General features: G+C 36.4%; 1 long non-coding RNA gene across 1 annotated transcript in view; it reads left to right on the forward strand.

Moving 5' to 3' along the window:
* The window catches only part of LOC106950744 (uncharacterized), a 76637-nt gene extending 57998 nt beyond the window's left edge, over window positions 1-18639 (forward strand). Inside the window, exon 3 of the long non-coding RNA XR_001425676.1 lies at window positions 17990-18639. This is a non-coding gene — a long non-coding RNA (uncharacterized LOC106950744). The remainder of the gene's footprint in view (window positions 1-17989) is intronic.
* Window positions 18640-18648: the final 9 nt, after the last annotated feature.

Genomic DNA, 18648 nt, shown 5'->3' on the forward strand with positions numbered 1-18648 from the left:
ATTTCTATATTAAAAATGTTTTTATTGGTCAGATGCAACAGTCTAATCCTTTTAGTTTGATCTTTTCATTAGCTGTGAGTGTAAAATCATCATAATAAATTGAAGCAAAGCTTTGAAAACAGTCTGTGTGCTAATCTATGTAATGTGTTTCACTTAGTGAATTAGATGACTGATTCAAAAATACTCTAATTAATTGAATATATCTGTAAATAAAGCTTTTTCTTTTGTAGATTCATTAAGTTTGCACTAAAGAACAAATAAATGCCAATTTATGCCTTATATTGCTAAAACAGCCACTTGTTTTGAGACGCATACATGTTAAAGTCATTCCAATATTAATACAAACTTTTTAAAAAGGTGTTTGCACAGCTTTTGCAGATCCACATCTTTAACTCATCTGGGAGTGCTTTCCACAAGGTTTGAAAGTGTGTTATTGGGGCATCTGGTTATTTTTCTAGAAGCCCATTTGTGAGGTCANAAAAAATGCAACCCAAATCATAACACTTCTACTTCTGTAACCCTGTGACTGGTGGCATATTGTTTTTGTGATACCTGCGTTTTCAGCTGAACATGTAGCCAACGTTTTACCATCCAGCTGCAACAAATTATCCAAGCCTTTCTGAGCAGAGCAGCTATTTCATATCTGCGCTGGGTTTTTTACTGTTACATCATTTCAAAAGTTCTGAGATGCGTCTAAAATATTTTTTTTTCCCCATAGCCCCCTGATGACAATATTACATCATGGGTTGCTGGTGTGGTATTCACGCTGTTTAATTTTAATTAACAGTTTTTCTGTGTTTTCCCATTTTTAGATTGATAATCTTTGCTTTTTGCTCCATACTCACACTGATTCACACAATATGCCACGTGGTAAGTGTGACTTGTCCTATTGTATAATAAACCTCATCTTAATTCTCTGTCAGTCTTGAGCCACTTTATGGGTCGTCATCATCAATCACTCCTCTCATGCCACTTTGTTTGCACCACCTTAAAAGCACATCAGCTTTATGTCCACCTTTCTGCTGTTTTAAACTTGGAGTCAGTCAGTTGTGACAAATTTGTTCACACCTAAGCCCCCTTTTTGAACGTATCATCCTTCTGACAAGCGCTACGTTTACAAGAAGATGGTGTCAAACATTTCTTGCACGTGCATTTATTTTTTTTCACGTGACTGCGCATCCGTCTTTGCCTCTGTCCTTGCATCAGTATTTGGGTTGGTGATAAGGGCGAGTTTTAATGACAGAACAGAAGATTCTTTCTCTCTGTCCCCGTTTTTCACACATTTCTTTTTCACCCGTCTTCAACGTGTCGCAGAGATCTAACAAGCAAGACAGAGTTTCATAACTTTATCTGTTTTGGTTCATTATAAATGTGGTGCCTTTTGTTCTTCCCATCAGCCCCGTTCCTCTGTTCTCATTTTGTATTTCCCCCTTTCCCAGGCCTCACTTTCTTTCCTTTGTCCTGCCACATTCACATCTCGGCTAGAAATTAAGCGACTTCATATTGTTGAAATTGGATGTTGCAATTATTAGAATTGAGTCATATAATTCGACTTTCATGAAATCTTTCTTTGTATCATAACTGAATGAAATATTTGGTAAAATTGCATAATCGAAAAAAAAAACTCCACAATTTATTTAAGCCTATCTTGGCAACAGATAAGCTTAAACTGTAGCAGGTTCACTGTTTTATGTTGCATACTTTAAGATTCTTTTACTAACCAAACCCCTTTTTAGGATCTTGTTCTTAAAAATTATTTAAAAAGAAAAAAAAAAACAACTGGTTATGCTGTGTGATATAAGTAAACCAAATAAAACCTTAACACTATTTTCAATTTGATGATTGTTTTTTTGTTTGTTGTTTTTTTTTTTTTCATTTTTCAGATCAGTTTTCTTTTTAAAATAAATTGGACAATACATGTTAATAAATATTAACATGCAGGTACATACAATTATACCTAAGTGGCTAATTTACATCTTGCCAGGTTGTTGATAAAAAAATACAAAAATATAATAACAAGAAAAAGAACAAGCAAATGTAATACTACTGAGTAAAAAGTTAGTAAGAAAAGTATTGTTGTGTTGACAGTTTTTGGCTTTCCAGAATCCAGATTTCGGTATGTTGTCTAAAGGAAGTGGAGAAGTAGGAGTTAGTAAAAAAAAAAGTTTAACAGAATTAAATTAAGATAGCTAAGTGCAAATTGTACAATACTTGTACTTCTGGAAGATATATCAATGAACAAAACATATATTTTTTTTAATCTTCTTTATAATCAGATAAAAATATTTATAATTTATTTATGCTCCAAGATTGCATTCTTAAGTAAAGATGAGCAGAAAGAGAAGGAGAGAACAGGAGGAGGAGAGATGAAGGGTGAAACTGACAGATGGAATACCATATGATCTGGACAGGTGGGGAAGAGGAGGTTATCACATAGTTAAGACTCAGGTTGTCTATTTTTATTTTTAGCACTATGTCACGGTTCAAACGTAAAACACAATTTAAGAAAAAAAAACTGACATGGTGAGAAAATCAAAAGCAATAATTAAAAAAAAGCATCAACGTCGTTCAGCAAGTTGGAGTTTAGTTCAAGTTACTCACTACTGATGCTACTAACACTTAGGACTATAATACAGTCAGTGCTTGCTAAAACTGAAAAAAAAGGATAAATAAATAAAAATGATTTTTTATTCCAATAACTTAATTTCAAACTAAAAAAAAGCAGGAAAATCTAATCCTGAATTTGATTATATTTATTAAGAAATATTAATATTAAGAAACGATTGGATGTTGTTTTTTTTATTTTTTTTTTTATTTTTACAAACTCACTCCTGAGATAATTATATGCATCCACAGCAGTACCAACAAATTAACATAATTGAAACATAATATTTGTTAACAATCTGCTTTTATTGGTCAACTAGAGTGTCTGAGAAGTTTAAATTGGTAATCACAGCGTTCTTTCGTTGTGATATAGAGGTTCATTTCACGTAGCTACATGTCAAAATGAAAAACCAGAAATGAGGCCATTTTACTAAGACAGTCTTCATTTTAGCTTTTACTCTAAAGATGCCTGACAGCTATTTGCACAAACTTGCAAATCTATATTCAGTGAGTTATTACACAAAGTTTTTACTTTCCATCTACATATATATATATATATATATATATATATATATATATATATATATATATATATATATATATATATATATATATATATATATATGTAAAATGCTCCCAAAAATCCAGTTTTTGAAGAAACTCTATGCCTACATAGCATCTCTTGTTCACATTAACATCACATTAACATTTGAGATCAGACACATAGTATTTGACATTATGTAATAAGTTCATTACCTGTTTTTTTTTTCTTTTCTTTCCTCAATCTCGTCCTTCCAATTTCTTTGTCTCTCCATGTCTTATTTGCCCTAGGCGAGGCAGTGGCCTAGTTTAGCATTGCAGACGGCTGTTAGCATCATGCCCTAACCAAAACAATCGAATTGTGGAAACATAAAAACTAAAAACTACACATGCATACATGCATGGACGGCTCCACCTATCCTGTGCTGTTACAGGGCTGGATTTAAGTGCTTCACAGGTGCAGATGCTTAGGTATTCTTACTGTATGTGGACCCTCGTATGAGTGTGTTGTGGAAGCACAAGGACACGTTGGGAAAACAAGCGAACACACACCCACACAGAAATGCCCTCCGCTTTACTTTTATCCTTGCATTTCTACCATTTTAATCTCTTCAGGGTAGATTGTTAGTTCTTTTCTTGACTAAAGAAGCACACCTTCCTCCTGACTGAAAGAGTGTCTTTCTTTACACGCGCCAGGACATTTCTGAAAATATTTCATTAATGCATATTCAGTCACGACTGACGAGCAGTTTCTTTTTTTTTTTTCTTTTTTTTTTTTTTAGGAAGCATTTTTATCACATCTTTTCATGGTGGCAGTGGGAAGACAGGAATGTGGAGAACAAAAAAGGGAGTCTACTCTTAATATTAGCAAAGATAAATCAACATGAAGGAAAAAACTTGATATTGTTAGGTGAAAATATAAAAATAAAAAGAAAGAATTGTCTTTTTTTCACATCCAGATCTTTATAAAAAAAATAAAAAAAATATTTTTTTTGTTTTTGTGTCATATGTGTCAGTCCGTTTTCTACATGAGTCAGTACATGGTGCAATCCCACAGACTGCTGTATTGAAAGCCGTCCATCTGGGGCCACAAATAGTCGATGCCATTTTCAACATTATTAACCGTGACTCATTGCCTGGTCTTGCTGCTGACTCACTGCTAATAAAATAAATTAATAATCGCTGGGTAAGACGCCGCACACTGTCCTTACCTGGCGTGGGATGTTGGTGAGCTGGAGTACTTGAATAAATAAGTAAACGAAACACAAAACAGGTTTTAGTCAGAGGGGAAATGATTTCTAAGCCTTCACTTAGCATGCAGTGTCAACCCTGACAAAAGAGCTGTCACATATAGCACCAGTCACCAAAATGTGAACTGTTAAGGGCCAATTATTTTGAAACACAATCTCCTTTGATTGAAACGAATTTGCAACTTATTTGCATAAGCAGATGAATGTACGGATGTACGTAGTGGCATATGCAGGATTAGCCATGTGAGATGTGTAGCTTTTGTAGAAACAGATCTATTTAAATAACATGAAATTATAATTCACTCTACATAGCGCACCTTGTTGCAACCCCTTTCTAATACAGTAATTACCTTGAAGGGTTATTTTTTATGTTCAAAATAAAATTCTTCTGACTTTTTATTTTATGTCTGTTACTCTGAGCTCATTCTCATCTGTGACCTGAAAAATGAGACATACCAAGTCATGAAATATATGTGTCACCCCGATAGTTGAAGCATTAAAATAAACTGACTGAGTGTAAATCCTGTGAGTAATTTATAAGTATGTATAATTACATCCTGGGGGGCTAGATCCTATCATTTGTTAGTGACTTACTGTACAGGCTATCATTATTTTAGACCCCAGTTAGTACAAGTGTAGTTGCTTTACGCTTTACAGCGTCTGCCTGTGTTCGAAACTCATTTAAAGTAACAAAGGAAGTCGTTCTCAAGTTGCCCTGTTGGATAACATGGAAGAAGCTGGAATATTCAACATTGTCCTACCAGAGTTATTTTATTTATTTATTTTACATATTTTCATGTTGTTTTATTTATTTATTTACTCTTTTTTTTTAAAGACAAATCTTTAATTTTACTTTGAGTCATTGAATCATCAGGAACTTATTTGAGCAACATTGACCACATTCTGTTAGCTAGCTGTAGGCTTTGATACCTACTTGCATGATTATAACCCAGTTTCCTCAGGAGTGATGCTGCTGGGCAAACAGTGTGTTACTATTTTAGACCAAGGTGTCCTGAGCGTGAGGTGAGATTGAGTCTAACTATCATCAAGCTAAGGGAGTCAGCCGGAAGGGATTGCAGAAATGGGGCATTTTTTCCTCTTCATTTGTGAGAATATGATACATAAAGTATTCAGTGGTGTCTGGTCCTTTTTGAAGAATTATGAGAAGCAGGGAGAAGTGTTGTGTCCCTTAGTCAGCTGTGATATTGGATGCAAATAGACATTGTGTGTTTTCGATCCACCTGAAGCAACCTTTGGATCTGAAGCCTGTTCAGCTAAAAATAAAAAATATATAATAAATATTAAAGAAAAAAAAGAATAATATAGAATTCAAGTGTAGCCCTAGTTAACCTAAACCTCATTAAATATTTTTATAAATTCGCACTCACAAAAATATGACAGGATACATAGAGAATACATAATAAACTCTTCAGGTTTAAAGACATTTAATCATTCATTTTTTTGCGGAATTATTTCCTCATTTGCATCATGTATCGGCTGCGGGTTTTTTTTTCTTTTCTTTTTCAAACCACATCAATTCTTCTTATGATGTTGTTGAAAGTGTGAACATTTCTGTTCGGTTAAAACTGAAACAAAAAAAGGGTTAAAACTGGAAGTTAAAGAGAATAACTATTAAAGCAATACTGAGTTAGTCAGAATTGAAAAATGTATTTCAAGATAAAACTATAAATCAAAATAGACAAACATCCAACCTTGTTCTATTTAACCTAAACTTGCAGAGGTTATTAACATGCCTAGTTGATCTTTCCCAGCATTATTGCACCAGTTCTGCTCCAACCAGACATTCCTTTCTGTAGGAAAATTACAGAAAGTCCAAAAAGTTGCTCTTCTCCAACCCTGGAAGGATGGCCTCAGCTGTTTTATTTGTGCTATGGAGAAAAAAAAAATGTTGCGCTATATGGCTGCATATAAGCAAAGAATTGCACATAGTGACTCTCTCTGTATAATTGCACTGTGATTATATGAATTTGAAAGCACACACTTTTTCAAATGTTTTCCTTCAGTCCACAGAGCTGAGTAAGTCAACTAAAAAGAATAAAATGTGCAAACCCAAACATATATAGAATGTTTATTGAAGATCTAGACATACTTTTTGATTCCTCCTACTTTGATTTTTTTTTTCTGCAGCTTTTTGCCTCCAGCTCAGAATCTGTCAGCACTGCAAGACACAATTAGGCGTCTAGAAATTCTCCTGACGCACGCTGAAATGCTGAGGCTGATAGATAGATAGATGCCTTGCTGAGAGGATTTGGAGGAACGTATTCAGGGAAAAGCACAGCACACTTAAACAACAAGTTTGTTTGGTTCCTAGAATTTTGAATTCTGTTTTATTTTGATCACCATATCAGCAGTTAAAAAAAATATATAGATATAAATGCATAATAAAAGTACCAGATGGACAATCATTCCCAGGACTACATCTGTAAAAGTTTACTCTTGCCATATGTATCCTGTGCTTTCACTCCCCCTCTTATAGTATCTCTTTGCTCATCTATCTAAATTACACCATTATTTTTGCATCGTTGGTTTATTGTGCTCCTGTTTGAGAGCGTACTGCTGCATCTCAACCAATAAATAATTGTTGCTATAGCTGCACTTGTGCAAATGTGAGGGCTGTGTAATTAAAAAGCTGCGGTTATAGTAGCAAAAGTAGTATAAACTCTGGTCTTATACTTGTCATTTATTATGGCATTGAGCAGCAAATACGTTTTCTGTAGTTTTCTTTCATTTAGTCAAATTCATTAAATTAGAATAAAAGAAAGATGCTCAATTGTCAGCTTAAAGTCACCCTTTAAAAATAGTCTGAAGAATATATTTCATTATGTCCACATTTCTATATTAAAAATGTTTTTATTGGTCAGATGCAACAGTCTAATCCTTTTAGTTTGATCTTTTCATTAGCTGTGAGTGTAAAATCATCATAATAAATTGAAGCAAAGCTTTGAAAACAGTCTGTGTGCTAATCTATGTAATGTGTTTCACTTAGTGAATTAGATGACTGACTCAAAAATACTCTAATTAATTGAAAATATCTGTAAATAAAGCTTTTTCTTTTGTAGATTCATTAAGTTTGCACTAAAGAACAAATAAATGCCAATTTATGCCTTATATTGCTAAAACAGCCACTTGTTTTGAGACGCATACATGTTAAAGTCATTCCAATATTAATACAAACTTTTTAAAAAGGTGTTTGCACAGCTTTTGCAGATCCACATCTTTAACTCATCTGGGAGTGCTTTCCACAAGGTTTGAAAGTGTGTTATTGGGGCATCTGGTTATTTTTCTAGAAGCCCATTTGTGAGGTCAAGCAGTGATGTTGAACAAGGAAGGCCTGGCTGACAGTCTTTGCTCTATTTTATGACAAATGTGCTCTTGTAGGTTGGAGTCGGGGCTCAGTACCTCCTAGTCAAGTTCTTTATCACCAAACTCTCTCATGCAAACTGTTTTCATTGTCTAGAAACTGTAGATTTCTTTACAATGTCTTGGTATGCTGCAGCACTGAGAGTTACTTTCAAAGAAAATAAGGAGCCAAGCCCAACTCATGAAAACCCACACCATAATCTACACTTGTTACATGTAAAACACAAGTTTCACATGTAACGCAATGCAGTTGCCTAAATTTCTCGATTGCACTGTCAGACAGAGAGACTTCTGGAGATACATACATACATTGGCATGTATTTTGCAATTTATGTTATGAATGTCTGTATTTAACAGACCGACCCCGCTCACTTCATAGCTGAGCTGCTGTTGTCGCTACTCGCGTTTGCTTTGCTACAATACTACTAACAGTTGATTGTGAATGTTGAGTAGGGAGGAAATGTCCAGGCTGGACATCGTCTTGCCGGACTTCACTAGGCTCTTGAGAGTGACAGCCTTTTTAATAAACACTTGTAGTAAAAGTCTGTATACCTAGGGGGTTGATTTTGTCCTGTGGTCATGGAAGTGATTGAAACACCTGAATTCAATTGTTTGACGCCTTGCGGCGAGAAGTTCTTGGGTTTTCAGCTGGGTTTCTTTCAGCAGGGAGGCATGGATTCCCTCCAGGTACTCCAGTTTCATCTCACGGTACAAAAACTGGAATGTTTGGTTATTGGTCTCTCCAAATTGCCCTTAGGCATGAATTTGGGTGTGCATGGATGTGTGTTTCTACGTAACCATGCACAACCTGTGATGGGCTGGTGAGCTGTCCAGGGTGTACCCCGTCTCTCTCCCAGTGACCATGGAGATAGATGTCAGCCCCCTCTGTGACCTTTGGAGGACTATTGGGTGTAAACAGCGTGTGGATGAATGCCTTTGTCAGTATCATACATATTGGTTTCAATCAGGTTTTTCTATCCACCTGATTGTTACTGGTACATTCAGAAATGCCTTTTCTGAATGTTCACATTTATTCCTTAGGATGTCAGGAAGGGAAACAATACAACATTTAATTTGCATGTATTTCGCAATTTATATTATGAATGTCTGTATTTAACAGATTCATGGTAAACCGCTGTGTTTTTAAAAATAATGTGGCACAATCACAGAACCTTTTACAGAAGTTTTTACATTCAGTCATTTATTTTTCTTTCAAATCCAGCAGCAAGGCTTCATTTTACCAAAAAACTAAGAAGGCATTTTAAAAATGTATTTTGCCAGGTAGTGAGGGGAACGTGTCCTACATGGAGATTAAAATCCCTGATCAGCACTTGCAATATTGAAATTACCCTGACTCTCAAAGTGCTTGAAATGTAGTTACTTTTGAATATCACACATCATGACATTCAAATAAATTAAAGCCACTTTACTTATGACCAACATATCTTTTTTTGTTTGATTATTTTGTTAATTTAAAAAGTAATTCATAACCTGTGACCTACTGAGGAAATTTAATGTTTTTTTCTGGGTTCAGTTTTGGGTTCGAAGACATAAAGTCAACATATATATATATATATATATATATATATATATATATATATATATATATATATATATATATATATATATATATATATATATATATATATAAACAGTTTTTGAGAACCAGCAAGAAACTTTTAGTTTCTTTAATTATTCAATTGACAATTGGACTTAAACCCTCAAGTTACCCTGCATCACCCCACATCCATACTCTTTTTCAAAAATGTCCTCTTTGTCACAATTGCTCTACTCTAAGTCTTAACAAGGAAACAATCTTCTTCTTCCCACATGACTGCTGTATCTGTGCTGTAGTTTGAACATGCACACGTTTGGCTTTTACCTGAGTTTTGAGTTGGTATCTCTGTGGCACATATCTTGGCTTTTTCTACTGGAAGTACTCCAAATACTTTTAGCTTGCAGGCCCACGGCCCACCGCAGGACGATGTCTCCGGGTCTTCCTGCAGGTCATCCTGTGCTGCGTTAGTAGCAGTTATGTAGTGGGCAGCTGGGGGCCTGCTGAGGTGCTCTCTGCTCCATTTAGCCCCAGACCTTTGGGTCGGCCGGCCACGGTCCACTGCATCACTTCTTCCTCCAAGACATTCAAGAAATGGATATGATGTCATGGGTGAGCAGCCACAGATAACTGTGGTCTAAGCATTACGCACAGGGAAATAAATATAGACACACACACACACGCAGGGAAGGTCGGAAAGAAATTAAAAATGGAAGGAAGACAAAAAACAGAGAAGCGTAGATCTCTAAAATATGAATTTTATGTCAGACCTCAGATGTAGCTTGAAGATCTGTCCTCAGCTCTACTTCGGATTTTTAATTTCTGCATGATTTCTGAGGATTTTTTTTTCTGGCTTCGTCTTTTTTAACAATTTTGTACATCCAGAGTAGTTTGTGTTGCAGCATGTGTGACTTTTCCTCGGCTTCTCGCAGCCACAAAAGTTTGCTGAGAATATACAGATCAAATGTGGTCTCTCATCATGTCTGCCTTCGCTCTTTTCCACTGGCCTCTCTTTGTGCTCTTTTCTCCCTGTCATATCTTCCTATTTTATTTATATCTTGCAACATTTTTCTGACCTACTTGAGCACCACATAGCTGTCAAGACCTAGAAACACAGGGATCAAGAGAGAGATCATGGAAATGCATATTTTGGCTTTTTTTTTTGTGCTACATCGGCTCAAAAAGGGACACGCAAATTTGTGGAAACTTTACCTTTTTGTGCCCCGTTTAGGAAAATGAACTTCAGTTCTTGTTGGAAGGCTAAAATATATTTCTTTATAACAATTTGTAAATACTTTTGCAAATGAACTGCTGCACTTTTGACAAAAATAGGACATGCGGATGAATGTAAATTAGCTGGACCTCAACCTAGTTGCCGTATGCAGAAACGAGGAGCTTTTTTATTTCCAGTTGAATCAGTTTCAGTCCGATTAAATCAGCCATGCAGGCCATTGTTTATACTCTTGTTTTTGAAGTCATTGCTTTACAGGGCTCGCATTCTTCAAATATTAAATTAGTGGTTGCAAGCTATCATGACCGCAAATAATGGCAGTCACCAATCCGACATAAATGTGGTTTGGTTGGACGTCATTCCTTATACTGTTTCCTGTCCTGAAAGTACGTTGACGTGCCCAAACATGATGACGTGCAACGTTTTGATAACTTTCAAAAAGCTGAATTGCATCGTTATCAGCTTCATCAAGATACTGTCGCAAACAAGAAAAAAAAAATAATAATTGTTCATAATGTGCAACCATACACAGACGGTGTGTATTGAGTATATTACGCAACATACTCACTACTTGAGTATGTTGAGTGGATATACAGTAAGTTACTTTAGGATTACTTTTTTATTATTCTTTTTGTTTCCATTGTTGATAATTATCTAAAAATCTTCAACCAAAAACAGTTCAAACACTCCTAGTTACCTGCTCCCAAGTTATGAGAACGCTTCTGGGATGAACTAGAGCACAGACTGGAAGTGGGACTCCTTCTCGTCCAACATCAGAGTCTGACCTCACAAATGCTCTCCTCAGAAATTAGAATAAACACTGTCAAAAGCCATCTTAGAACAGCTGAAACTATTTCTATCTTATGGAATAAAAATCATTGGTAACACTGAGGAGCATAATGTGCATTTTATGTTTTGTTTTTTTTTTTATTCAAAAGTCATTGAGGGAAAGCAGCTTCCTGCTTGACAGACATGATGGCGGAGCCACACGGTGAAGACACTGACAGATCCTGAGAAAAGATTTATCTTGGTCAAGTTAGCAGATTTCAAGCATTTTAGAAAGTAATACACAGTGATAGAGTTCAAGTTATATTTTTTAAGATAATTGATATACAATATCTCTAAGAAAAAGTGATTCAAATATTTAAAAAATTCAAATACTTAAGAGTATTTGGAATTTAAAAAGTTATCAGATTAAACAAGCGTTGTGTAAAATACCTGTACAGTTTAGCTAAGTCCAGTATTTTAGAACAGTGTTTTATATCTGGTTTTCAAAACACATAAAAGTGCAGAATCTGAACAAGGGATGTATGTACCTTCAAGTCCCGCTGGTAGTGACACAAGTAGCACATGCTCAATACTTCTGAACAAAAGAGTAGAAATGCTTTTAGCAGTTTCTCTCATGACCACTGCGATATCATCTGTTCCTCTCAGACCTACACGAGGTTAAACTCTCAGAGGAGCCTCGTACTGCTCTGCTTGTGTTTGTCTCGTCCTTATGTCCTGTGTGAAGTGGAGAGGAAATGTTTTGCTCACAGCCTAAACCTCTCAACACTACACCGACTTCTCTCCTGGGAATGGGCCCCGGACAGCGGGGAAGTGCAACAACAACTGTGTGAAACCGATGGAAAGACCGCGAGAGAAGCGAGAAAGAGACAAACTGAGGGATAGTGGGAGACAGGAACAAATTTCAAGGCTTGAGGGGGATTAAAGAAGCTGCGAGATAAAAAGCAACGGCAGAGAGGGAAAGTTGGGGAGAGTACAAAGATCTTGTGATGCTAAAAGATACAGAGAAAAGAGAAAGCACTAGGAGAGCGGGGAGTGAAAAGGGATCGTTGTCTTTGTGGTTGCTGGAGGAGTCTCTCAGGCAGAATACAGATCTATTAGCCCACATAGAAAACACACACATTAATGTAGGTGTTAATCTTTTGATTTCTGAATGTCTGTTTCAAATGTGTATTACGTTACCGACATCTAATATCACTTGGTATATATTCGTGTCTTTTGTGTGATTCCTACTTCTGGAAATCCAATAACTTGCAAATTAATTTGCCTTCAGTCAAATTTGACCGTTTCTGATGAAACTTTGGTCAAATGCCACTTGGCTGAAATAATTTTCAGGTGAGACGTTTGGGCTTCATTGTTAAGGGCGCGTCCTGTCACGCTCTCTGGGAAACGTTTCCTTAAAAATGCATCACATCGATGATCACACAAAAGGCAATTTACAGTGCAACCGGGAAGTACAGTGCAATCCTTTATCACTTCCGTAAACAAGAGTGCTGCTCTGTGACGTCAATGTTCTTCTGCACAAGTGTGTCGCTTTGTAGTCATCAAGCGTTCAATACTTCTTAGATGTTTTTTATTAAGACGTGGTTTTCCTTCTCATTTCCTTTCTTTCTTCTTTTTCTTTCTTTCTCTTTTTAGCATTTCTGGAAATCAATTCAAATACCCAAGAATGTACCCACTTGAGATGAATCCTTGACGTCACAGACCTTTCTGACTCACGGTGCGATGATGAATGAAGAGCATTTTCTAGCGTCATGATGAAAATAGGGCCAAAATGCAAAGCCATTTACTTTGCTCTCTTAAAAAAAAACAAAACAAAAAAACATCAAGCAAAACATTGTAAACATGTTGGGGGAAAAAAAACAAGCTGAACGGAAAATCTAATTTCATTGCAAATCGGTCACTATTTTGTTTATTCGCTAGGCAGCTTTCGCTGTTTTGTGGTCTCTCCAAAGCTGTTTTGATGGAGTAATCACAGTTTGTACAGACACATGCCCCTACAGTCAATTAGAGAGCTCTAGTAGGAAAATATGCTGCTGACAGATACATTCCCAGCACCTGCCAAAATAATCACAGAGTGCTGGTGTGGCTCACTACAACCTAAACAGATATGTAATTGGCATTTTATCCCGTGAGACCGTCTAACCTTATTTAAAAATACTCACCAAGACATTTTATTAGCTGGTCAGGTATTGGACCGGTGGGTTATTTTTATTTGTTTTGTTTTTAACAACAGTGGTTATAGCAGACTGCATGTGCTTTTGTATATTTACGAAATCTGGGTGTATAACGACACATTCAGTGTACGAGAAGACAACACATTGTAGAGAGCTTAGTGAAGAAAGCCAGATATTTGGAATGTGTTTGGAGAAAATGCTTATGCAACTGAGTGTTTCCAGTCACCTTGGGAGGTAATCTTCATTTGAGGACTTTCTCAACACAAGCAAACACACACAGAAAAAATAATATTCACTTTCTTATTTTAATAAGAGTCTCAGACAAAGGCTCAGGTTATCAGCCACAGTCATGTCATATCCACTCTTAATCAGAGGTACTAAATACTCCAGATCAGGTCAAATACTGAAAGCAGAGATGAATCTTTGCATGATGTTTTCTGAGACCGATTTCATGGGGAAACATGGTTTAGCTCATAGCACAGGATCTTTTTTATAACCTCAGCAAAATTCACCCAGAAAAAAATTCACTCTGTCCTACTGTCACAAAATAATTCCATAATACTGTATATGCATAGTTACACTCAGATGTTTATTACTGAGCACTGCCTGTCAGCTGGCTGAAAAAAAATGCTCCTGAAAGTCATGGTGTGGAAATAAATGGAGTGCTATTTGTGATAAAAATGGGTAAATGGGCTGTATTTGTATTGTGTTTCATAAAGTCCAGAGGATCCCACCGTGGTTAAGTCCATGCTGTTTCAGAACTGCATTTGGCGATCGATTTTAAACAGCACACAGCAAGCTGGCTACATATATTTCTGCCTTGCTATTTAAAATCAGATAGCGTTTTACCTTTTTTGCTTCAAATCTACTTGAATGCACAGACATGGGGGGAAACCGCGCTGCCTGTACAAGGTCAGATGGTTTATTTGCATCTGAAATCGGGCCTCTTCTGACGGCCTGAGATGTGCTTCTATCAAACTCATACAGTGAATGTTTTGTCCACATGTTGCATCTGTCCAGTGCCCACATTGAACTTCATTTTGGGATCCAGGTGGATGTTGTGTTTCTGCTCCAGCTCGGTGCCGCTACAGACTCGAGTGTTGTCCTATATTAAAACTGTGCAAGCAAACGAGATGGGTGTCTTAAAAGTAACCAATCACAACTTGGAGCTCATATTTTCTGCCTATTTCATGCCGTTAAGGAACACAAGTAAAAATCTTTAACGGGACACTGCCAATGCATTATTGTACAACAGGCCTCTGTTTGATCATTCAACCACTAACCACACACAGGTTGTGTGAACACTAATCAAATGCAAGACACAATATCCAATCCCCCTGCATTCCCCACATATACAAATGTGCGTCTCTTGTTTTAGCACCTCATGTCGTACAGAGCGTTTAACTCACAGGCGATGCAATTCGCAGCGACAGCATCATATGCAACTGGAGGCGCGTCGGGTACCAGCCAGTGAATTTACATTTGGGCTGACAGTGGCCTGGCTCCAAGAGTCATGTTGGTGATAGTGTAGTGGCGATGCGGACCCCCTCCAATTCCACCACCTGTCACAGCCGAGGCTTATTGGAAGCTATTAGAATTCATGGAGGAGAGTTTTACCCTTGTGGGTAATGGAGTGGAAGAGACATGCTGATTTGATGCAAATGTCAACAACATCCTATTCTCTTAGCGCGAGAGTAAATTGACACTGTCAATCATATTTGTTTCCATGGCAACTGTAAAGAGTAACTGGAGCTTGTACGCTGAGCGACCCGGATGCTTATCTGCATCGAGACGCAGCTGATGTGATGCTTGCTTTCGTAACGTCCAGGGTCCCCAAAACAACAACAACAAAAAAAGAAAGATTAACAAAGACGGCAATGAAAACTTGCTAAAACTTGTCTAAATATGAAAATGTTTTATTCCAACTACACATAGATAGATTGTTTCAACTTCAACATGAGGAAAAAGAACACCTCAGCGACACGCTGCAGTTTGTTCACATTTTCTGAAATACATTTACAGTTTCTATTGAAGAGGAACAACGCACTCCTTTTGTGGTCCGGTGAGAAAAGAAAGCTAAAGGCAACATTTAACAATGGATTCAGCTCCAATAATTACAGAATTTTGAGGTTTAGCAAACGTCACACAAATTAGACGTTCTGCCTAAATGATTGTTTGGTATTAAAACTAAAACACAAACGAAAAGTCGCATTAGATACGCTACTTTTATTTGTATTTTTTTATATATATAATAATTTAGGTAATGTAAAAATGTAAATGTAAAAATTAGGTAATGTAAAAACATTTTTAATTTTTTTCGACAAACGTGTCCATGATATGAACATGCTTTGCCCTGAGAAGTGTTACTTCTTGTCCCATATTTCTAATTATGTAATCACATCCCTAAACATGGGTTTGTTCAGACATACGGTGTCTCTTATGTCCCCCATGCGAACCCTTTGGGTTTTGCTATGTAGAGCACCAAATGAGATAATGTCTCGTGTGGAGAGGATAAGCCTGGGAGAAGAGAGCAACACAACACATTTCAAGAGAGGGCGCTGCTGAAATTTGTTTTGGGTCTGTGATACTCTGTTTCTCTTCTCCAGTAGGGAGTAAAATGTATTATCCATCCTGAGTACAAATATGAAAAGATGTTTAATTCAAAACTAAATAAACAAATACTGTAATCAAAAAAAAAAAAATCATAAATACTCCAGCAAATATCTCCATGAAATAAAAATAAAACATGAAATAAAAGCACAAATTAGAATATCAGCAATATATCTATTTTTAAATAGGAAGGTTATTTTGTCAATCACAGTTTTATTTATTTATGAAGACTAATAACTGTGTTTTTTGAGTCTCACTTTTAAGTATGTAATGCTAATTTACGTATTTCAAGGACTTTTACTTTTAACTCTGATTTTATTTTACGCTGTTTTCGAAATAAATGTGTCACAAAATAGCACACCATTATGAATGAATGAATGAAACACGTAAAATAAATGCACAAATAAATCCTGAAATAAATGTTAATGTTGAATGAAATGGCTCTGCTTATACAAATTGTATATTCAGACATTTGAAATAATCTACAAAAAAATCTGCTTGCAAACTGCAGAATAAGCTGCTCCTGTCATGAAAATATTCATTTAAAAAATGGAAAGTTGCAGATATTTGGATAAATTCTTTATTCAGCTAATGTAATCAGTTATTATGGTTTAGAATAAATAGAAAAGCCCATGGACTTTTTTGTATTTTCACTTCAAAACCAACGTGAAATAATTATCTGTAATGCTTTAACCTCATAGTAGCAAAAAAAACATCTACATACTTGTACAGTTTTTTTGGTGCTACTTTTCAAATCATTCACATTTTTAAGGATATCCTTGAGTTAAGATTTATTTTGTAAGCTGTGAAAAAGGCCAGTAGTTTAAATTTCTTAATGTTTTGATGCTAAAACACTTTTAATCTGATCACAATATCCTCCTGAAATCAGGACATTTACAAAAAGGCTCCTATTTGCAGGATAGTCTTTATTTTTGCAATAGATTCACGTTTGCAGTTTTCAGCAGTACTAAGCAGACTGAAAATGATGATGAACTTGGTTTATTTGCTTGCGTCTCTGGAGACCCTGGACCAGAATAGCCAGTAATGAGTTCAGTTCTTTGCGTTGGAATTGGAAAGAAATGTGAATTTAGAGTACAAGCAGACTTTTGACCTTTTTTCTGGTGCACATGAGGAGATGCAGACTTAATACTCTACTGTTTATCTGTGCCTATAGATTTGCTTTTGTGCATTCCCACATGCTGTTGTTCAACAACATACAAACAGTATAATTGAGTATGTCCATATAGTCACGCACGCATTTCCCAGAGAACATATGCTCATTTTAATTTGCATATTTGTGCATATTGTGTGTTAGTAGCAAGCGAGAGGACAATGTCTGCTATGACGCAACAGGCAGCTAATCTTCCCCATATGTAAATGCTAGACTGCTATTCAAGCAACATGCAGATGGGTTTTGGAGCTTAGGTTTTTGGTAGGATAGTGTTATAGGAAGAAATATCTAAGAAGATGTTCTGTCAAGCATTTTGGTGATTAATAGACCGCGTTGTCTCTGACAAATGTTCTCTCTGTGCTGATGAAATATGGGCACTAGCTTAGATTCCATTGTACTTATCAGCAAAGGTTTGATGTTAATGTGTTGGTGTCAAGGACCAAATAAGGATGAAAATGTGGCAGAAATAAAGGCTAAGAGCAGGTTTTGTTTTTAAAATTAAATTGTGTGTTTAAACTGTATTATTCGGCGTCGCAAAGTTGAATGTGGTGGAGTTTTATCGTTTTCATCCCACAAAAATCTGTTCTTTTTTCCACAGTAAATACATATAGAAATTGACTTGCATAAAAATTCATAGTGCGCATATGTATTAATACATTTCTTGTGTTATGTTTTCCTCTGTAGATCACTCCGAGGTCCCACGCCACTGCGTTACACAGACGTCAAGTCTTCAGTGAGAGCATGAGGACAAGTTGCTTCCCTTCAAATTGTAGCTCAAGAAATTATGACATAACAAGGATCTGCTGCTCATCACCATAATGCTGAGACAGGCATTCTAAATCCCTCACTCCTTCTTCAGCACCCAGCCCAGACCCGTTTCTTTTTTGTTTTTTGGAAGTTTTTCCTGGTTTTCCTTATCCTATAATCAAATCCTTCTTCGTCTTTGCCCTGATTATAACCTTTGCACTCTACCTTTTTTTTCTTTTCATTGACATCATGCTGCGTGCTTCCACTCTTTCAGTTCTCCTCCCTCTTACACTTTTTTCGCTCCTCTTCTTTTCCTGGTTTCCCAACATGGCCAACGGGGACTGCTGGCTCATTGAAGGAGACAAAGGCTACGTTTGGCTAGCTATATGCAGTCAGAACCAGCCTCCCTATGAGACTATCCCCCAGCACATCAACAACACAGTCCATGACTTGAGGCTGAACGAAAACAAGCTGAAAGCCGTGCTTTTCAGTTCCATGTACCGCTTCACGAACTTGACCGACCTCAACTTAACCAAGAATGAAATCAGCTATATTGAGGACGGCGCTTTTGCAGGACAAGCCAATTTACAGGTGAT

This window comes from Poecilia latipinna, unplaced genomic scaffold (genome assembly GCF_001443285.1).
Source record: "Poecilia latipinna isolate Pla-1442-1.1 unplaced genomic scaffold, P_latipinna-1.0 Scaffold419, whole genome shotgun sequence".
Lineage (NCBI taxonomy): Eukaryota > Metazoa > Chordata > Actinopteri > Cyprinodontiformes > Poeciliidae > Poecilia > Poecilia latipinna.